Below are 23,471 nucleotides of genomic sequence, written 5' to 3'. Positions count from 1 at the left end.
AAATACAGAAGACATCAGATGTCTTCAAAAACTTATTAGTATTGTAAACATCAATCTTCACACATCCAAACTCCTGCAAGTATGGTAAGTCCACATTACCAAAATAGTGCATTCATGAATGGAGTTTTTATTTGGATTAGAGTAACAGTGACAAAAGAGGCAAATTTTGCAATCAACCCAAATCCCAGCTCTTGATATTGTCACGTGTATTTCAACAAAATTAGTTACACCCAAACAGTCAAAGTAAGTTGAGAACACACCTTTCGTGTAGCACGAGCAACAAGTACTCTAGGAGGTGTAGGAGATGGTGGAAGGAGAGATCCTTCCTATCGTCTTATTCTGTAGCCCCTCTTGAAGCTTTTACATCTTTCATCGACCTGCGGGCGTGTTCCTGTGAGATACAAACCAACCGCGAGTGTTAAGACTGCAGCATCAAACTTCTCTTGAGTGGTTTGTCTGCAGGATCTGAGAAGCTTAAATAAACCCCGCCACGTTCACCGGCCTTTCAGGACTCCACATCCACCATTCCTTTTACAATTGCATGTTCTCTGGATTTATGCGTACATAACACTATTCCTTACGACTGAAAGACCTAAGCACACGTTCCTCCAGGTCTCCCTTGCCTTCTAATATTTCTACATGAGCAGCTAGAGTCTCTACCAATCCACAGCTACACAAACTGCGCTTCTTTCATGCTGGCATTTCATTCTCTTTTCAAAAGCATTTTTAGGAATCAGTCTGAGGCAAACAAATTCTCTAAAGTATTAAGCAGTTCCTGGTTTTGAAAACCTTACCACATCGTTTACACTGCCGGCCTATAAGCCCTGAGGCAAATTTTCAGCACTGAGACAACAGAGGAGACACACACTCCTTTTAACACCACCAGTATTTGATCATTTAAACAGCCACATACATTTTGAAACGCAGTTCTTGGAATTTTCACTCTACCCCCCCAGGCACTCTTTAAACAAAGGGTGCCTACATTTGCTGTACAGGTCTTTACACAGAGGTTAGGAAAAACTTCTTACAGTAAAAACCACAGAAACAAGAAAAACACCAGTTTAAAATGATGAGCCACAGCTGGGGATCAAAGGGTCAGCATTTTCAGCAGAAGGGAATCCCTCTTCCACTCCTTGTATTATTTATCAAACTAATTACTGGACTTTACTTTAACAAGCACTGCTTCTCCGCTTTTGGCTCTGATTGCCTTTAAATTTCGAGCACTTTTGCAACAGTTGGTCTAAATAAGAAAGGTGCTAAGGACTACTACAACACTAATTGCCTCTGTTTTCTTTTTGCCTCTCCCTACCCCATAACCCACACCAAATTTTGCTCTCTCCATTACCCGTAACTTAGATACACTACATTTACATTAAACAGTCACAGTCCTTAGAACAAGATGCTTATCTCCTTTCAGCTGCTCCAATCTAAAAGCCATCAGTCCTCAGCCTTTGTGAACTTTACAACTTGTTGGATTTTTCTTGAAATGTGTCTATTCTTAAAAGCCAAACCCATGGAAAAAATAACTGAAACCAAATGCCATGTGATCAGGGCCAACCATAACACATGAGAGCCCTAAAATAACAGGAGAGATACTGCGGTAATGCCTGACCTTCTGAACTGTGCATATGGGTTGAAGCAAAACAGCCCATATTCACGTCTTAAATGGTGCATACTAATAGTTTATTTGTAATGCAGAAGAACCCAGTTTACAGAGCCATGATTTTAAAGCTTCAAGGACTTGCTTTAGATGCCAGAAATGACTTCACTTTTGGAATAAGCTTAAACAAGGTCACAGTTGAACTTTATTAGCTTATATGGTCAAAATCAGTTCAGCAGGCAGCTTCAATGGCTGCAGCCATTCCCTTTTTCTCCTATCATGTTTCCACCTCTAAAAGGAAGGTGCTTTAGCAGATTTTCTGTTCTAAACATCTTTGAAATATGGAGTTATTCTGGCTGGCCCGAAACTAGCAGTTCAAAAGCTTTTATTTAAAGAATACAAGCAACACTACTTCAGCAAGAAGTTTCTTACAGAGCTGTTATCAGCCTGTTCAGATCTGCACCCAGCCCTTAACTCAAGTGATAATGTCTATCGATTGCACTCAGACCACCCCTGTAGAAACTGAGCATGTGCAACCCCTGTAACCTAAAATGCAGATTACGTTGCTGCTGACAAAGATGATCGGAGCCCTTCATATATACCCATATGCAGACCATAATGCCACCAGGATACTTACTGACAATAAGCAGTAATCTTTGTGAAGATAAACAAAGAAGCCATGATATGTCAATAAACAGTAACTTCAAGCAACAAAGCTATGGCAGCGTGGGGATAATGGCCACGGCCATCCAAGTTATACAGACAGTCAGGATGTTCAGTAGCTGTTGCTGTTAAATCTCTGCAAGCTACGAGTGTGAACGCTACCCTCTATCCAGCCTAAGTGTTCAAGATGGCCAGAGACAAAACCAAGCCACAGACACGTCACCTACATCCCAAAGAAAGCATATTCAGGTTTGCTTAGGAATGGATAGAGGTGTTTCCTGGGAAATATTTTTAATAGAATGTGCAACTGTGACAAAAGCAATGGGGAAAAGGACAGATGCATCAAAGAAGATGACATCTGGGCAGTTGCTGAAGTCTTGGTAGTGTGAAAAGCTGAATGAGGCTGACAGATGAAAGCAAGAAAACCTTTTCTTACTATTCTTATCCTGTTTTCAGGGAAATGGTTCTATTTTCTTTGTAAATGAACAAGGTCCTTTTAGAGGCTACTCAGTCCAGAGCCCTGCTTTCTTCCCTGCAGGAAAAATTTAAAACGCCCTTGGCCTTCCAGACAGGCACACAGTCAGAAGAGTAAAGATTGGTGCCAACTAACACCACTCATGCTACCTACAGCCTTTATGTTACACATGTACAATGAAATCCTGATCCCGTTCTAGTTCAAAGTGCTTCTACTGCCGGCAGCAACAGAGACAAGATTTTCTTTTTAGGCATATCTTTACTTCATGAAAAAGTTTCATGTGAATAAAAAGAAAAGCATTACACGAACTATGGAAGATAGTTTTCTTGTTCCCTCCTTCTAGGTCTTGAGTGCATACACATCTGCATACCCGTGCTTATAGGAGTCTTGCAGCAGAAGCTACCAAAGATCCTGGCAGAGGTGGGCAAATCAATACGTAAAAGATACCAAAACTGTGTTCAATTCGCCATGCTCTGCTTGCTAGGTAGTTACCTGAAATAAACAGTTTTGACAATAAAGGTGAGATATGGCAGCCGAACCACAGAGGACAGGAGAACAGTAAAATGTCTCTTAATGCATGAAGAATTCAAGCATAAAAATGGAAGCACTTGTACACAGACAGGGTACAGTGGCCAGAGGATGAACTGTTACAACAGTTGATTTTGGCACAGGATCATACCTCGCTGTACTACTTCCTTCAGGTGAACTCCTGCCAGAAACACTGCTGGGCAGAATCCAAACTTTCATCTGACCCGAATGACTGAGCACAAGCAGAGACCGTTCAAACCAAACTGGAGAGAAGGGGTTAAAAGTATAAACCGCCGCTTCCTACAGGCCTCGGAAAACAGGATCACCATGAAGACACACCTTCTTTGTCGGACCTTATTTAAAATCCACTGAAGTTATTAAACTGGATGCTTCTAACTGGGATACTTCTGTTTTGTTTTTGCGTTTTAGTGTCATCCATCCAGAACACTGATTTGTTTCTGCTCTGTTGGTTACAACCTCAAGAGAGAAGATGAATACCCAGAACTAACAGTGGCTCACACAAGAAGGCGTAAGTTTTACAGCAGGCTGACTAGACGATGACAGTTAGTACCAATATACTGTTCCACCACCTTGTACTGTATCTTCTGCTGGCAGCGTTCGTAATGTTTTCAGTAGAGAGTTGCAAAATGTTATTTTGCAGAAATGTGACTCTGCAGGGAAGAAAAAAAAAAAACCAGAACAGTTGCTGCAATGTCTTTCTTCTAAACTCGGTAATTACAATGGAAAGTCCAATTATTTAATATGATCAGGACAGAAATCCTTCAGCTCTGACATCTGCCCAGTCCTATGACATGAAGGATGGTCCTGATCTTTCCAAAAACATCTCTTCATCTGCCTCCTCTCCCATCCCATCAAACCACTGAGCTATTCTCAAACACTTGTACAAACAGGAAGAGGAAACTGAACTGATACTAACATCCTCATCTTCAAGAATGAGGTAGCTCCCTTGTGCTGTATCATTTGCTCCCTTTTGAGTCCTGATGAAGTATGAAACATAACAACACACAAAAGCTCTGCTTAACCTTAATGCTTAACATTCAATTTAATTTACAGCTTACTTCAAAGTAGCTCAAGCAAAGGGCTCTTACTCCAGAACTTTGAATTGTTATCTACACAAGATTTTAAAAACTGTGATTTCTGCTTTCAGTAAAATATTGTAGTTGTTCTGTATACTCTGCCCTCTTTCTAAAAATAATCTTAGTTTCCTGTCTTAAACATCTGTCTGTCTTCAGTCACAGAAAAAGGATGATTTAGAAATTTTTTCCTCTATTCATCTGATACTTTCATAAATGCTACAGGGCAAGAAATAAGAACTTTTATTATATCGGTATCCTGTGAACTAAAAATTAACAGTAATGCAGATCAGAGTCATACAATGTATCCCATTAACAAACAAAACATGCTACCTTTATACATGTCCAGGATGGGACGTTGCTAAACAAGATGGGTCAGGGAAGGAAGGGCAACTCAGTTTCAGCCTGGTCAAGAAACACTTACTGAAATTGGACACAGCTCTGCTTTTTCCTAATAGAAACAGCACTCCTCAGAGCAGAAACACATGATATTGTGTCAACATTTGGCTTTGTTAACTGCGTTTGAAGACAGCTTTGAGATTACAGAAACTCCTGAAATAATATTGGCTCGTACCTACAGCAGTATCTCAGCCCTCTCCTTTCACAGCTAACTTTCTCTTGCCCTACTGGCATGCCTGCTTTTACGTAAATTGGGAGTGTTGTCCGGCGTTCAGACCAAAATCACCCAGAAAGAGGCTTTTTTACCCCTGTAGCATCTGAATTAGCTTGTCAAGAACAGGCCCAGGTGGGAACCTCCAATGCAGCACTGCAATGAAAGAGCCCGTCGCAGAGCATCTGGCTCTCCTAAATGCAAAATGCCAGAACAGACTCCTGCAGTCTCTTACATGGACCTTTCTTCTGCTGAGGCACTTGCGTCTCAGAAATGATGCACGATAATTTTCCTACAGATATCGAATATAAAGATGTGCTGACAGCATAGATGTCAAAGACAAAAATCCTTCCTTTCACTCAGACAATTAATCTTTTAAGTAATAGCATGTTGTTTTATGGATTTTCATGCCTGGCTCATGACAGCGACTGGAAGACAGTGAGAAGTGCACAAAGCAAACCACAAGCAATGCTGAAGGCTGACAGAGTCCCGAGAATTTGGGGAGCACAGCAAAGGGCTGCATGTTTGCAGCTTCCTCTCACCTGTTCTATCAACTAGGTTAATGGAAACTTCTGAAAAATATGAAATTTCATCAATTAAATGAAAATTTTAAATTAAAATAAAAAAAAAAAATTTGAAATGGGTGCTTGGCCAAAGACTGTTTAGAAATTTTCCATTAACCTGGGTTTTCTGAGCGTTGCCACCATTGAGCTCTTCCTGGAAGCTACAACGTACGGCTGCGGTAGCAGAGGATGCTACAGAGCATCAGCTAATCCTAAAAAGCTGAGTGGCATAACTGAATTTACCTGAGTACATTTAGTGGCATTTACCTGAATGCGTGTGCCAGAGGTTAGATACCTAACTCCACAGCATGGGTTTCATTCTTAGACATAGTGAGCATCCTTCCAAGTGATGCCAATGCAAGATGAGGGTTTACATCTTTAAAAACAGGATGAACAGTTAATGCCTATGTTAACATGTTCAAGTCTTTAAAAGCTGGAGCCTGAATATTTGAAATCTAATGGCAAATGTATAAATTTAGGCATGGAATTCGATATTTTATCTTCATCACATAGACCTAATACATAGAATATAAGTTCTTGCATTTCTCATCTATATAATATATGTGAGAGATACTTTGGAAAATACAGCCAGATCCTTTGCCAGATGTTGCACTGCTCTCCTCAGCTGCTTTTGATTTTTGGAACCTCTTTAAAATGTGCAGACTAGCTCTTTTGTAAATACTTTAGCCAGTCATAATTATTCAGCATTATAAAGAACAGTAAGGTCAAATTCTTGCTTTCCGTAACAGTTTATGCGTTCCACAGCATTTTATGAAATGTTTTGTAACAATCAAGCATCTGACAATCTAATTAAACATCAACTCTTTGTCTGCTTTTCTTAGATTAAAACACACAGATTAAGATTTATGCAAGTGATGAAAGGAAACTCACGCAACGTTGAAGGGTTGCCTCTTTAGTCTCAAGAAATCTGGAAAAGTTTTGTTGAAAGCACAGATACCAACACAGGAGTTGACATGTAATGCCTCCAAGAAGCATACTACCTTCCTGAACAAATCAAAAGGAAACCCATAACTGTATTAGTTATGTATGTAGTTAAGACCATAGCAAACCAGTTCATATCTCATGACTGATGGTACATTAATTGTTGCACCCCTCCCTTATACTGGTCTGGTGTTACAAGGAGAAAAGATAAGTCGTATTTCCTTACCTTCCTGTAACCTGCCTGCGCTATCAAGACTTAGTTGGAGGAGGAGAAGTAAGAGATAAGGAAAATATGATTAGGGGGTTAAGGAGTCAGCTCCCCCAGAGAAGGCCTGGAAGGCATGCAATGTGCTGCGTCCTAAAGATGAAACATCTGCTTTTCAAAGCAGTGAGGAGAACGAGCTTCCAATAAAGACTAGGGGACCTGGAGATCCATCAGGACCTAGAGTTCAACTAGATGAAAGAAAAATCCCACTCAATCCTATCAGCACTTCCATCTAAACAGAATATATTGAAAATGCCTTTAGAGTCAAACTCCTTGCCATTTGCCTAATGCACTGATTAACTGATATTTGCTTTAAATTATTTGCTTTGCAATCTTTTTATTATTTAAATCAAGCTGAACAATTACAAATTATGAAAAACTAAAGATAGTAGAAGCAGTAACATTAACTTTCCACCGGGTTAAGAGCTGGACAAATGCTGCAAACCTGTCAGTGATACGAGGATTGTTTGGTTTGACAGAATTATTTTCAGATCCAAAAAGTATCCATTCCTTCTTAAAAAGCCAAATTAGTGCTAGATGGCATGTTGTGTAATCAGTACATATGAGACAATGAGGAACATACGTTCCAGACACTAAAATCCAGAAAAGACTCTCAAATATGTGGGAACACTTTTGTGCTAACAAGTATGGTTACAAAAAATTCAAGAATCCAGTTATATCTCAGTCTTTTTTTCAAGACTCAGTTTACCGAGAATCATGCCATGTCCAGAATATTGCAGAGCACCAAGAGATCTAGTGAATGAAAGACATATTGCAAGTAAAATTACTTTACATAATGTAAACTAAACAGCGCTGGGTTTAGTTATTAGGTATTAGAAGCCTCTGGGAGCATTGCTACAGGAGTATCATTCCCATGTGATTTTTCACTTACAATTCTTAAAGTTCCCAGGAGAAGAAATGAGTGGAAAGAGGCTCTGTCAAAACCCACCTGTGCGCGATCTCTGACACCCGACTGTATTCATATACTGCATTCCGCTCTCAGCAACGAAAGGAAAAACCCGGGTCCCGCCAGGAAAGGTATACCTCCAACGGGTGCTTTTGCAACCGCCGTTTCCAACTTCCCCTAAAATGGCTGAGGCAACTCCTTTAATCTGTGACTCTGGATGTTGTTTGACGTTTTCTTCAGTAATTTTTCTAATCTTGGGGGCCTTTAGCATTGCAATGCTCTGGTCGTTTATCAGGTTCTCGCTTTTGCAAAGACGTAGTACCGTAAGAATTTAGAGAAATAATGCTTACTGGTTTTGCCGACAGTGCGGCGTTGGCATTAAGTCCTACCATTAAACAGATACCCGGCATATTTATCTATATAGACGAGACCTATTTAAATTAAAATTCAGAAACTGGGACGAAGCACATGGCACTGAAGGCCTGAACCCTCCTTTCTTTTTAAAGGGAACACAAGTTTTCCACAACTGGATTGACATAAAGAAGTATGACAAAAAACTGGAATGACTTAATTCCTGAATCAATAAAAAGATCAAGATAATTATTTTCCCTATGGGCCTGGCAAACACAGTTCAAGCGGTCTACCATCATCAGCCTCAAATATATCAGAACTGCTTCTGGGGGCTCATAAAATAAAGAGCAAGGAAATTAGTTCAGAGAGCAGAACCCCTGACATTCTGCCAGGAAACCCGGCACGGAAGGATACGTAGGAAAGATGTAACGCCGGCACGTGAATCACATTTGAGAAACAGAACGTACTCTTTCAAATTGAAGTTGAAATTATCAAACAATCATTACCAAAAATGGAGATTTTAAAGGAAAAAAAATAAAAGTATTGTAACAGGTTGACTATAAATTGCAAGTGTTGGTAATGATGCGAAATGTTCAAATTCCCTGAAACTGGAAATTAGGTCAGATTCTCTTATTTACTTGGTTTCCTCTATCAATTCCTTTTTTTCTTAATTTAATCTAAGAAAATTGATATTCACCTTTATACTCAATAAGCAGCATATATTGGATATACACTGCATCTATATTTGTATCCCTATGTAACTTCAATAAAGAAAAAATATTGTTTAAAAAAGGAGCAGTAGGACAGGATTTTAGTCTTTCCCCTCAAGAACCTGAGGGGAAAAAAAAGGGTATTTTCCAACCACACCATTACAACCCACAGTACGCCTGAGACTACGTTAGTAGGGCAGGAAAGGCTTGGTGGGAATTTCTGTTTGTCAGACCCCTCGCTCTTTAGCCCTACATTCAGGCAGCGGTCTGCTGCATGGAGACAGACCTCGTATTACCCATTGGCTGGCCTTTTTGCTGGGTCAGACATCCTTGACCTACTAAACTGCTTAAGTTTTAATTGCTTAGGTTTAATTGTTGACGTTTGACCCGGTATTTTCAGATTTTTTTGGTATGTGAACTTTGCTTTTTGCAATGTTGTGAGAAAAGTTTGGATTGAAAGAAAAGGGAATCCCATAAATCTTGGGGTCAGACTGACTTCAGTTACCTATGAGAGTTTCTTCTTCACATGGATTAGGATTCCATCATTAGTTATGGCTACATATCAAATTACTTTTGACAAATCTCTTGTATCACAATCCAGCCAGAGGCTCCTAAACCAGGCTTGCTCAGAAATTTTCAATTATTTCACTAGTTGCAGCATGTCTGGATTTTTAAAGGTGTTCACACAGCTGCTGGAAAGGACTAGGAAGTGGGCAGTTCGGTAGTCTAGAAGGATCGGTGGGTAACAGTCCTAGTGACAGTGAAGGCAAAATTAAAGGTTATATACTGGATATTTTACTGCTGCTGTCAAATAATTTTTTAAAGTAGGTTAATTAGGTTTCATAAAAACCCTTATGTTTTTCACATAGCACAACTTTCAGTACTGCAATATCATTACTAAACTGTAAGCTGAGAATTTATGCGTATCATCAGCTAACTACCTCATCACTGTCACAACCACACAAGCTTCAGAAGTCTCATGTAGGTTTCTTCACAAAAGTCATCTTCCAGACACATCTTACAGACAATTTGCAGGGTGTTCAATTTTACGGAACAAATAGGAATATTATTTTTTGCTTTTTTTGCAACATATAACACTGCTAGGCACCAGAGGCACAACCCATACTCTTCATTTGTTTGTGATACATTTGGGTCCTGCTCAAAGTGATCCTGGAAACTCCATAAGGACTGAGGCTATACAGGCTGTTAGCAGCTCTTCTGTCCTACCAGAAACCTGCACAACCATATAGCCAAGTTATGTCTTTATAATTCCAAGGCCGCCTTCTTTGTTTTCTCCATCTGACAGTGCAAATGAAGTTAGCTATGAGGCACAGTAACAACTAAAATATGATAGATGGGGCGACTCATGTCTGAAGGAACTCGAACCCAAACAAATAGAAATTTAGCTTTGATTGACCGGTAGCGTTGCTCACCAAAAAGCGCAAAAAACATGAGCTGATTCTTAGTAAATTATTGGGGCATTAGCTTACAAATCACAGCGCTAAGCTTTCTCTGTTCTCATAGTATTTTGAGGTGGTGGGTTTTTTTTTAATGAAACTGAGATTATCACTCAGTCCAATTACTTTAATGAAAAAATACCAAATACAAGACTCAGAATAAAGTTGTGATGGTGACAATAAAAATAGACGCAGTTTATCTCAAGACACGGCTAACGCTACAGAAGCTGTGAACTGAAATGGCACAGATAGGATAAACCTGACCAAGCAGCAGAGACCCACAGGGTAGACACCCTCCAAGATAGCAGTTACATCCAATGGAAAGAAACACATAGTTCTAGAGTTTAATTTGCCTTTTGCAAAGACCACTCCTGCACCCTGCGCATGCCAATAATGTATTCATTGATATAAAAAAAGCATAGTGGGAGTAGTTGACAAGGTAGGTGTGCAACGTGAGGTGAGATGAAACTGAACCCAAGTGACTTTAGCTTTTCCTTTGTATCCAATTATTTGAGATAAATTTTAGGAAAGGTATATCTGATTTAAACTGATGAGCAATTTCTCAAGATTCACTTTGAGGCATATCAACAGTTGATCATCTAGGAAAAAAAGAGCACTTAAAACCGCTCTTGAAAGTACACAGCACTGCGACCAATTCTTGATGTTGCAAATAAAGTTGCATTTGAAATCCATGGTACAGACTTTCATCCCTCCCCTCCCTTCTCCAGCAACAGGAAGAACTCGTCTTTCCAAAAAGTCGGATTCAAAACTACGCCCCAGGCTGCAGTGAGTCAAGGTTTCGTATGGGATTGGTTGAGCGGTTCTTTCTTTTTTGCCTTGTGGTTTTTGTTTTTTCTTCCCTTAAAAACTACCAAAGGGATTTCGGGTGGACTTAAAGTGTAGAAAAGTTACCATGCTTTATGACTGGTAAGAGGGAAGAAGACTTTTACTAAGTAATAGTTGCTCTGTACATAGTACTCATTTGTGCAGTATTGGACATTACAATTGGACATAATTTCCTTTACTGCCAAAGGGTTTTTTTTCTTTTTCTCTGGGTTGGTTTTTTGTTTGTTTTGGTTTGGTTTTTTTGAAAGGGCAGGCACTTCTGGCTTATAATGTTAGTTCCAGACATTCTTTGAGCTTGTTTTATGCTCCACCAGTAAGCTTTTATTATATTTTTTAGCTTTTTAAAAAGTTCGTATTGCCAAAGTGCATTCAGTTGCCTAGCAGAGCGCGCCTTTAACTCATAGTCAAGAACAACAATGTGGCAGCAAAGATAGAAACAAAATTAAAACAAAGTTGTGGAAAACGTGTAGTGATTTGGTTTCTAGACAATATTTAATTGCATCTGTTTGAGACAGTGGCTCTTATAGCAATGAATCATCAGTGCAGTTAAAGTGATGCTGTACATGCTGGCCATTACAAAAAAGACAGACAACTGAAAGTCTCCCTTATCATTCAGCTATTCAGTGTAACCGAGCCTCCTACAGCCTGCTTCATATGTGTGTTTTTACCTGGCAATTAGAAGTGCTAATTTATGAAAGCTAGTAGTTTTCAGACATGCTCTAACTTTGGCAGAGAGAAGTTACTCAGCTTGTCCTAGATCTAACAGAGTCAGAGGCAGAGGCAGATATATAACTCGGGAGTTTTAAATCACGTTCTTTGATTTCATCAGAAGACAGCATTCTTTACCCACTATATATATCGTCTCAATGTTAATTAAAGAGTATACTGCGCAATTCTACAAACTATACACAGCTAGACAAGAATTACTTTTTGAGATCATGATTCAAAAGCTTATGATTATTCATTTTACTTCCCTTTTGTGTTATGAAACCAAAGCAACTCTAAAACTTAGCCAAATGTTTTTCATACATAAAAATACACATTATATATATTAAGACTCCAAGAGAAGTACATCTGAAATCTTTATGCAAATAAAAATATAATTTCATACATGTTCCTACTCTTGAAAAAAGTCCCAAGATAAAACAGAATGAAAATGCTTCATAGTATTAGCAGGAAGAAGAAACCAAACCAGCCCATGGATATACTTTGTAGATCGTATCATTAACTTGTGAGGTGTGTCTTTTGCTTACCAGTGATTTGGTCTAGAAAGTCTAGATTGCAAACTCTTTTTATATAGGACTTAAATATAATTTACGATTGAACATGAGCAGAATTAAACGGAAGCAGTAGCACAGTATTGCAATACTTGTATTACAAATAAAGTCAAAATGCTAATTAACCCTATTTCCCTTCCTTGCTAGCCTCTCTGTTGACCACACAGGGAAACACAAGTCGCAGCGCATAAATATGAGTCACCATCCATGCATTCGTATCCTGCCAACCAGCTGTGTGCAGCAAAACCTTAACTGTAACTTAGCTGTTAAGGGCCATAGTTGTAAAAATAATTAGGGTTTTAGCATCAGCAGAGGAACTTCATTTTGCCACCTCAATCCTTTCCCCAAAATATCATTCAAACTGCATCCAAACCCAAGCTAAAACCGTCCTTATCAAGATCAAAAGCCTAAAATATTGTTCACGCAACATTAAACTTTTGACATAAAACAATTTTAATTTGTTAATATAATTAAAATATAAGATGATCAAAAGAGATTTTTCACAAACCTTCTGGAAAAAAAATCAAAACACTTTATTTCCCAATAGTCCATTTACCAGTGATTTCCATTCATTTCTCCCATGGGTATTCAGGTGAGTGACCTAGAGGCCACATGAGAACATATTACCTGGCAATGTTTAATCCCTTCTGCTGGAAGTATTTTACTTTACACATATAAGTAAAAGTTCATAGATCAGAGATTGAAACTCACGTATCTTATTTTCTAGGCCAGTGGCTTTGAAATCATTATTACTTGTAAGTTATTCTATAAAAAACACAACAGTTTCAACAGCAATGTCTGAGGGAGGTCAAATTCTGTAAATTTATTGGCAAGGACAGTAAATTAATGAAAAATCACCATTCAAAACACTGAACTAGGCATGAGGTAGATTAATATTTTAAGCAACTATACCAAACATTTGAACTGCTTTACAAGAAGATTATGCTTTAAAAGTATCAAAGGCTTAAGGGTGAGTTGGAAGGTGCAATGCCGCTTTTCAATAGTTTTAAAAGGCATAATGTTGAAGCTTAGTTGCCTTACTCCTGTTTAAGCACTTTAATCCTGAAATATTATACCTCTGAAGCAGCCTTAGAAGAACTCTAACAATTTTATGTATGACCAACACACCCAGGCCACCTGAAATAACAAAAAAGTAGGGAGGTTTTTTTCAAAGATTTGTTTGTGTTGGAAGCTTATGAAACATGACCAGCACATCCACTAATTCAGGAGACTACATAAAATCTTACCAATTTTCAAAGCTATTCAGCTTAACCAATATGGAAGTGAAAATAGTTCCATGGTCAGCATTTAAGCATGGACTTTACAGATAGATCAATAACAACTTTGGCCTAAAAAACAAGGAACGAAATAAAAAGAAAGAAGGAAAGAAAGAAAGAAGAGAAAAAACCAGCAGCACCTGGATCCTAGAGTTTCTTCAAATTATAGTTCCTGTAACTTGTTGCATCACTAGCAGATTAAACCAGTATGAGCATACTTTCCTTACTAAATTCACTGGGGTCATATTGCCCGCTTCCCCTACACCGAGAATCTCGGTACAGTTAAACAGACTTACCCTCCCATTTTCCTTCCTGAGGAGTACAAGAATTTGGATATGAAACAGGTCTCAGTTCTGGAAAGCCATCTGAGGTTGAAGTAGATGCAAGGAAACAAGGACGTTTCAGACAGTTTACGTCAGTTGCAATAGCCTGGAACATTATAAACAAGTGCTAGGCAAAAGCTTTAATGTTCAGCCCTATATCAGTGCAGCAGCTTTGGCACTTAGCTTAATAAATGGAAATGCCTAAATTCTACTGGTGAGGGTACTTCAAGCTGTCGTCATTCACACTTGGCTTGGGATAGTTTTGATACACTTCGGGCAAACAGTGCACAGGGTGGCATATAAAAAAGTGCTGGATGAGCACAACAACTCACTTGTTCCAGTACAACATCGCGTACATTTGTCTGTCAGATGAAATAAATAACGCAACATAGGTACCATATTCTGCCTGTTCACAGCTGCAGCTTCCGTTGCCATCTGCCTTTCATGTTTGTTTCCTGCAACCCAGGCAGTTACATCTGGTATGGAAATTGGTTTTGCAAACTTCACGTATCCTTTTATGCATTTGTCACCGCCTAACTCAACATGCTGTGAGCTATGCTTAGGTGGAACAGACATCCTAGCAGAGAGAAATCACTTCTGAACAGCAGAAATAAAATCACTGGTGTTAGCGCTTTAAACTAGTGCACTCACTCAGCAAGAACAACACAGGAATTCCTGGGATCCATCCTCCATAACTTCATCACAATTTTGCTAGCGAAGGCTGAAGTACGGATTTATACGGGTACCTTTGAAGAGCTCTTTGAACTCAGGCACACCACAGTCACCTCACCTTCCTCCTGGGTACTGATAAATACTCTGCATAGCTTTCAGTAACTGTTATTTAAGGATGGATGCACACGTGTCAATGTAAAGGGGAAATTGAAGAGCTTTCTTCTTACCCTGATCAACATCTTAGCAAAAAGGACCTATACACGATGGATTTCGCACCTGTAAAACCACATATGATGGCATTGTATAATAAAACTTGTACGGGTTTTTTTGTTTCAGTCAGACTCTAGTTATGAAGAAAACATTTGAGCATCTATTAACATTTTGGCATTGCTGGATTATTTATTAACAACTTGTTGCCTTAACCCAAAACACACAACCTTGCATTGTTTAAACGAATTACCTGTGAAAGCCAAAGACCTGTCTTCCACAGAAACCAAAAGCCCCTATTATGATATTTATCTATCTGGGTTAACCACTTATCATTTTTTAGCATTAATAATACTGAAATCATTTCAATTGCAACCTCAGCAAAAGAAACCAAAGTCTGAGTCCCTTGTAACATCATCATTAACATAACTGAATCCACCCTTGCATCTGGCCACAGATAGTTCAATAGATTTTTATATTAAGAGCTTCAGGTATCTCACTTTTCAAGTCACCCCCCCGCCGCCAGTTTTCTGTAAATTCAAATTTGCCTGTGAATTAAATATTTGCGATCCCTGCTTGAGTCACTAAGTTAGACCAAGCAAACATTTAAGTCCATATATTAAGAAAAAGTCTTCATGTTTTGCAAAAATTTACTCTCACTTATCTACAATTTTAGAGAATTGTCTAATAGGTCGTTATAAAATGAGTTACATGTGTAAAAACATGGATGTAACACTATATATGAAACGGAGGCTATGCTAACTGAATAGGCTTTAGGTCCTAGGCCTCAAATCCAGGAAAGCGTGACCGCTTTAGCCCTGCTTTATCAATGATCTCCCTAACACATTGCAGGTTAATCAAGTGTTTATACGCTTTACTAGATCAGGGTGCTCAGATTTCCTTTTTGTTAAACACAGCTCATGATGTTGCCCAGGGGACAGCAGTCTGGATCCCTCACCTTTGGACCACAGCAGTAAAGTCTGAAATCTTCCATATTTACCCACCAAAATGTCCCAATGAAAATTATATCAGGACTACTGACTGCTCTTCAGTCTGGTTTTCAGAATGATAAATCAATAAATTAATTTTACAAATAAACATTATACTGGCAAGGTTGTTAGATTCTGATGCAATTACTGGGTTCAGGCGAAGCCTTGGCTCCACACCAGAACCAGCGACGAAACTTCCAACAGTGAAGCTGCATCATGTTACCTTAACCTGACTACTTGAGAATGCCAGGCTGCCTACCAGAACAGTGACCTCTTACTCATCATATGCTCTTCTATGACTTCTTTTAACCCACTTCACTGCTTGTAGACTTTCAACCCTGAAACATGTGCGTGAGGATCCCCTGTCACTTACTGGACAGTCATGCAACTTGACAGAGCACCTGCACAGTAATTCTCAGAACCAGTAAAAGCTCATAGGAGATGTAATCCTTCACAGTGAGGTTCAGTGTGGCACCCTGTTTATGACTGAAAGATGGAGAGGAGGAAAGGCTGTGAATCCTAGAAGGATGCAGCAGCCAGGATTTTGAAGTGGTCTATGAATTCTTACAAACAGAAGTTCTGCAGAAACAAGGGGATGAAAACAAGCGAAGGTTGAGCCTCATATTATGTTAGTAGCATAGACACCAGGATGCAAGATCTTGGATTTGTCCTACTGAGTAATTCTAGATTCTGCAACTTGATCTACTGTGAAATTTCAGGACCAGAGAAATCCAGGAGAGAACTTATTAAAAGAGGACAGAATGCTGCTTAAGTTACAACCCAATGTGTAACATCTGAGAAAGAATGGTGTAAATTAATTATTTGCTACAACAGCATGAATTTATAGCTTTCTGTAGCATACAATATTAAACTATGCTACATGGCCAGACCATTTTATTGTGTGGCTGATATCCTGTTGGAAAAAATCCAGAAAATATTTCTCTTCTCTGCTCAGCAAAACCATTATGTTGATTGAATCGGAGCCAACATGTACACTCATGAGCTATCTTGCCTTAATCTTATTTGTCATTTAGTTAGGACAGAACTGCCTTTACAATGCTATAGATAAGCTACAGCAAGGGCTTCATCTTAAAGCTGCTATTTTAGGGGTTGTCAGTCCATTTAAAGCTGGCTGTCTGCAAATGAAACGTTGTTCTGATTTTGAAGACAGGATAAACCTTTCCACAGAAAATTTGGTGGAGGAAAAATAATACTATCTTTGGTTGGGGAAAAAAAAATAATGGCTTTAGATATTTGTTAGTATTTTCCAAAATCTCTAAACCAGAATTCCAGTAAGTACTTCGTTTGATTATTCTGGCTGAGGCATCTGGAAAAAAGCCTACTAGACATCAACATTTACTGCTGTATCCCCATTCCTGAACCAAATACACATTTAAGATTTATTTAGTCCTTCACCCTGGGTGCAGATGGGCAATCCTGAAGGACAACCCTATTTGGGTTAGCATAGGAACCCATCGCCGTTTGTCACTGTTCAAGCCAACAGAAATCTTGTCAACAATGTGTTACAGGAGAACTGAGTCATAGATTCTTTCATACTCTGTTAGTATAAATGCTATCAATGCCTATCTTCATACGATAGGCCATTTTATTTGCTACTAGTGACAAGCAAATAAATGCTAAAACAAAGTCATAAATATACACTCAGGTAAATATGTCAACACCCTTTACTGGTGGCCACATGCCATTTCAGAAAAACTCTTAGAGAAAATACTAGCATGACAGTATACAGCTCTCCAACTAAATCAGAGTCCCAAAAACCCTCTGTAAGCTAATCCAAAATTAATCATTTACATTACAGTAAAATGCTGTCCCTTCATCTAAACACTAATGAGCTTCTGGTAGCTTACACAGTTGTCAGACTTCTGACTCTCATAAGACATCTCCACAGGGCAAGGTCAGCTGGAGAGATTAACAACTAATCCATTAATCCACTAGTTTCATACCAATCCATCACGGACAAACTTATAGAGAAAGCCGGGCACAGAGTTCTACATCGCGAAGATAATGTGCAGGCTTCTGTGAAGCCCGTGTTCTCCTACTTAACAGAAACACAGTTTGACACTCCACATATTTTATGGAGTCCAGACTTCTCCTAAGTGTGTATAGTAAAATTAATATCAAATAAACAGACAGAAAAGAATAGTGCACAAACCATTAAAATTATTTTCTGCCTTTAAAAAAAAAAGCTGCAGCAAACCAAAAGCTTTACGTACTTCAGAATATGGAAATAACTTATAAGCTGCATTAAGAGAACATTCTCGCAAGTCACGGCAGTGGTCTTGCTAGGAGTTTTTATTTTCTTTCATGAGAGCTGCATTGGGTGTCTTTATTTACCTATTAGAATAAATAGGAAAATAAACTGTTAAATACATACAGCATTAAAAATTAATAGGTTTTACTCTGTATGCCCTGTGACAAATATTAGACTGTAGAAAATCAGGTACTATTCATGGATGTTCATTAACTAATATAAGCCATGTTGTATATTACAAATTCATAAATGTTTACAGAATCCCAGACTGGTGGGGGTTGGAAGGGGCCTCTGGAGTTCATCTTGCCCAACCCCCCTGCTTGAGCAGGCACACCCAGAGCAGGGGCACAGGGCCGCGTCCCGGCGGGGTGTGAATGTCTCCAGGGAAGGGACCCCACAGCTCCCCTGGGCAGCCTGTGCCCCTGCTCTGGCACCCGCACAGGGAAGGGGTTTTTTCTCATGTTTAGCTGGAACCTCCTGTGTTCCAGCTTGTGCCTGTTGCCCCTTGGCCTGTTGTTGGGCACTAATGAAAAGAGTCCAGTCCCATCGTCCTGACACCCACCCTTTAGATTTTTACAGGTATTGATGAGATCCCCCCTCAGCCTTCTCTTCTCCAGGCTGCAGAAACCCAAGACTCTCAGCCTTTCCTCATAAGGGAGATGCTCCAGCCCCCTGATCATCCTGGGAGCTCCCTGCTGGACTTGCTCAGGCAGTTCCTTGTTCTTCTTAAACTGGGGAGCCCCAAACTGGACACAGCACTCCAGATGTGGCCTCACTTGGGCAGAGCAGAAGGGGAGGATAGCCTCTCTCGACCTGCTGCCCACACTCCTTTTAATGCATCCCAGGATACCATTGGCCTCCTTGGCCACAAGGGCCCGGTGCTGGCACAGGGTCAGCTTGCTGCCCACCAGCACTCCCAGGTACTTCCCAGCAGAGCCACTTCCCAGTAGTTCAGCCCCCAGCCTGTACTGGTGCAGGGGGTGGTTCCTCCCCAGGGGCAGGACCTTGCACTTGCTCCCGTTGAATTCCATGAGGTTCCCCTCGGCCCAGCTCTCCAGCCTGTCCAGGTCTCACTGGACGGCAGCACAGCCTTCTGGTGTATCAGCCGCTCCTCCCAGCTTGGTATCATCAGTGAACTTGCTGAGGTTACACTCTGTCCCTTCGTCCAGGTCAGTGATGAATATGTTGAACAGGACTGGACCCAGCACAGACCCCTGGGGAACGCCGCTAGTGACAGGCCTCCAGCCAGACTCTGCCCCATTGATCACGACCCTGATCAACAGCGCTTGATTTACACACTGTTACAGGAGTAAAAGGAACAGCCCCATCACGGACACTGTGGAGCCTAGATATCCTAGTGACAGTAGAAGTGAAATGCATCAGATCAGCGTGTGCATCCACCAAATGTGATTAACCGATGAAAATACTCATATACTTGCATACTCGTACTAGCTTTTGACTTTTGTCAGCTTAAATGATGCACCTTCAAGCATTAAAATGGGCTTACACTTGTATTTAAATCTGTAGTACACAGTATTCCCAGTTTTAGTTATTTTTAGCCACTACTATAATAAAAAGATAGAATTGACTTAAAGAAGATTCATACATTGCTCTTTAAAGTATTTTTTTTCTTTTCATTCTGTTGGTTTTATGTTCATGACTTTACAGTGTAAAATGAAAAATTAAACTCGGTTGCATAATGTTCTTTGCGCTGCTTTAACAATAGGTGAATGTGAAGTACTTTGTGAAAGTCTAAATATGTGAGACTTCAGACTAAATTGTATCATAAATTAGTGACAAACACAAACCAAATAATCTATTAAGTATTGTAAGCTGTTGCAGTCTTGTTAGCATCTGGTATTATCTAAAAAGAACTGTCATAGGCACATTGTATAAACTGACTCACTCAAAGTAAGGGTACAAGTAATGTTTTAAGTATAAACTTGACACGAGATCATTTAGTATTTTTCATTATTTGCTCTGAAGAAATTTAAATTGATTATTAAGATTAGAAGCAGAATATCTATATTAGAATACTTACATGCCAGATTGTGCCTTAGTGGGTTTTTTATTATTTAAATTTTATAATACACAATATACTTTTTAACATTGTGTAACTTTTAAAGGATAACAATGTATTTCTTAAAGTGATACAACTATAACAGGAAAAATAAGTCTTATTACTTTCTGCTTTCTCCTTTTTGCCATTAGTCACAGAACCGTTTAGACTGGAAGGGAGCTGGACTGGAAATCGTCTAGTCCAACTCCCTTGTTCAAAGCAGGGCCAACCAGAGCAGCTTGCTCAGGGCTGTGTCCCATCAGGTTTGGCGTATCTCCAAGGTTGGAGACTCCACAACATCTCCGGGCAACCTATTCCAGGGTTTGACCACTCTCATATTAAAAATTTCTAGCTCATGTTTAAATGGAATTTCCTGTATTTTAATTTGTGCCTATTGCCTCTTCTCCTGTCACTGGACACTACTGAGAAGGGTCTGCTCTGTATCTCTCCTCCCATCAGGTATTTACAGACATTTGTAAAATCTCCCCTGAACCTTCTCTCCTCTACACTGAAGAGTCCCAGCTCTCAGCTTCTTTTTGTCTGTCAGATGTGCCAATCCCTTATTCATCTCTGTGGCCCTTCACTGAGCTTGCTCCAGCACGTCCATGTCCCTTTGACTGGGGCGCCCAGGACTGGGCACAGCACTCCCGATGTGGTCTCAGCCAGTGCCCAGGAGAGGGGGAAGGATTGCCTCCCTCGGCGTGCTGGCCAGTGCTCTTTCTCATACAGCCCAGGCGGCTGCTGGCCACCTTTGCTGCATCCATCACCTTCCCAGGTGACTGAGCTGAGGCTGACTGCCCTGTAGTTCTCCAGATCCACCTTCTTGCCCTTCTTGAAGATAGGATAGACATTTGCTTTCTTGTAGCCCTCAGGAGCCTCCCCTGATCACCATGACCTCTCGAACTGTAATTGAGAGTGCCCTTACAATGAACATCTGCCACACCCCTCAGCTTTCACAGGTGTACCCATCAGATCCCATACACTCATGTATGTCCAGTGTGTTTAGGTATTCCCTAAACCGATTGTCCTCCACAAGGTTGTCCTCCTCCCACTGGACTCTGGGACCTGTGATTGCCTTTTGTTTGTCCATTGTCACCAAGCCCCAGCCCCATGTGGCAGTGGGCCCGCATTTGTCCTAATTTCCCTTTTGCTGATGATATACCAACAGAAGCCCTTCTTGTGGCGCTTCACATCCCTTGCTATCTTCAACTCCAGATAGGCTTTGGATTTCCCAATCCCATGCCTGTACGCTTACACAGTGTTACTATATTCCACCAGGGTCACCTGTTCCTGCTTCTGCCTCTTGTATGCTTCATTTTTACATTTCATTTTAGTCAGGGATTCTGTGTTCATCTCTGCAGGCTTTCTACCACTCCTGCTTGACTTTCCACTCATTGGGATGGACCATCCTTGAGCTTGGAGGAAGCAATCCTTGAAAATCACCAGCTCTCCTGGACCCATCTCCTCCAGGACCATATTCCATGGGATTTTTCCAAGCAAGTTCCTGAACACGACACAATCCTGAAGTTCAGGGTTGTGATCCTGCTATTTGTTTCCTCTTCTCAGGATCCTGAACTCCACCACCCCATGGTCATTGCAGGCAAAGCTGCCACCAACCTTCATGACCCTGACTAGTTCTCCCTTGTTTGTACATACCAGGTCCAGCAAAGAGTCTCCCCTTGTCAGCTCCTCCACCAGCTGTGTCAGGAATTTCAGGAAGTTACCAATGCTCTCCAGAAACATCCTTGACTGCTTGTGCCCTGCCGTGTTGCCCTTCCAGCAGATTTAAGGGTGGTTCAAGTCTCCCTGTGAGACCAGGGCCTGCAAGCACAAGGCTTCTTCCAACTGCCTGAAGAATGTCACACCCTTCTTCCTGATCAGGTGGTCTGTAGCAGATGCCCACCGCAACATTGCCCACCCTGGCCTCCCTTTCATCTTAACTCATTAGGTCTCAGCTGGCTAGTCATCGGTCCTCGGGCAAAACTTCATGCGTCCCTCCTGCTCTCTCCCCGCCTGCCGGTGCTTCCTAAAGAGCCTGTATCCACCCATTGCAGCACTCCAGCCATGTTAGCTGTTCTGTTACAACGACATCTGCAACTGCAGATGCAACTGCACACAGGCCTTGAATTCCTTGCCCATTAAGCCAAGAATTGTTTTAAAGTCTGTTATAATTAGCATCTTCAAAATAACCCAGTAACACCATTGCCCAAAAGAATAGTCACATACACAAAAGAACTCCTTCGACAACAAAAGAGGAGGAAAGGAAGAAACAATACTGTGTGTTTTATTAGTATTGAGGTACAGTCCCAATACAACTGACTAAATATGACTTTTTAAAAAATACAACATAAAAAAAAAAAACAAAAAACATTTAAAACCTGATTGGTCAGTTAGCTGTAAATACAAAACCTGTTCATAAAAATTAAAAAAAAAAAAGCAGCCTGTTTTGGACATACAACTACATACAACTTCAAATTTATGGCCCAGTTCACTCAAGATGATGGGAATAGTTTTGTTTTCTGTACTATAACTGTTTTCTGCCCAAGGACCCAATACAAGGGTTGCTCTTAGGCTTATAAATTACCATAGGTGAAGATGCATGTGATTGACGAGATACAGGTCTCTTACTCTTCTTCTTGGTAAGAACGTTGTCTTCCTTTGGAGGAGGCACGTGTATAGGTTTCCAGGGAATGGGGTTACAATATGCTGGAGCTGGATACAGATTTCCATCAGCACACCCTAAATCATTTAGAAAATACACATAACTAAAAAGGAATATTTACACTACGAGCTTTACAATGCAAGCAGTTATAACAGTCATCTGGACTAACAAAGACACAACAGTGTTTTCAGACGAAGACAGCGTAGGCACATGACATAATTTAAATGATTCAAAGTAATAAAACTTCCACTTTTTTTTTTTACCAATAAATGGCATATTCTTCAGCACTATTGAAAATAATAAGCGGGTCGAATGCTGTGTAACATTCAGAATGCTCAGTCCTTTGTATACTTAAAAGCTGTAAATGCCTACAAATGGGCTACTTCGCATTATTTCAAAGCATTTATAAATAAAACTTCCTGTCACCACATAAGCAAAGCTTATACGCTATTTCTCCAGCTTTGCTTGACTGTTATTCTTCATTTTATTGAGAAGAAAAATACACTAGTTATCCACATACACATTAATAATCTGCAATAAATAACGTAGGGCCCATAAGGCAACAGCAGAAAACCTCACACGCAACAGAATGAACATGTTGTCCTATCAGTCATTTGTCTGGAGTGAAATTTCAGTGCATACATCAGGTGGCTGGATCAGACAAAGTCTGTAAAACACCCTCTTGCATTAACAGAACTGAGTAGAGAAATATTTTTCAAAAA

This window comes from Phalacrocorax carbo, chromosome 5 (genome assembly GCF_963921805.1).
Source record: "Phalacrocorax carbo chromosome 5, bPhaCar2.1, whole genome shotgun sequence".
Classification (NCBI taxonomy): domain Eukaryota; kingdom Metazoa; phylum Chordata; class Aves; order Suliformes; family Phalacrocoracidae; genus Phalacrocorax; species Phalacrocorax carbo.
The sequence above is the reverse complement of the archived record's forward strand: the minus strand, read 5'-3'. Positions refer to the sequence as shown.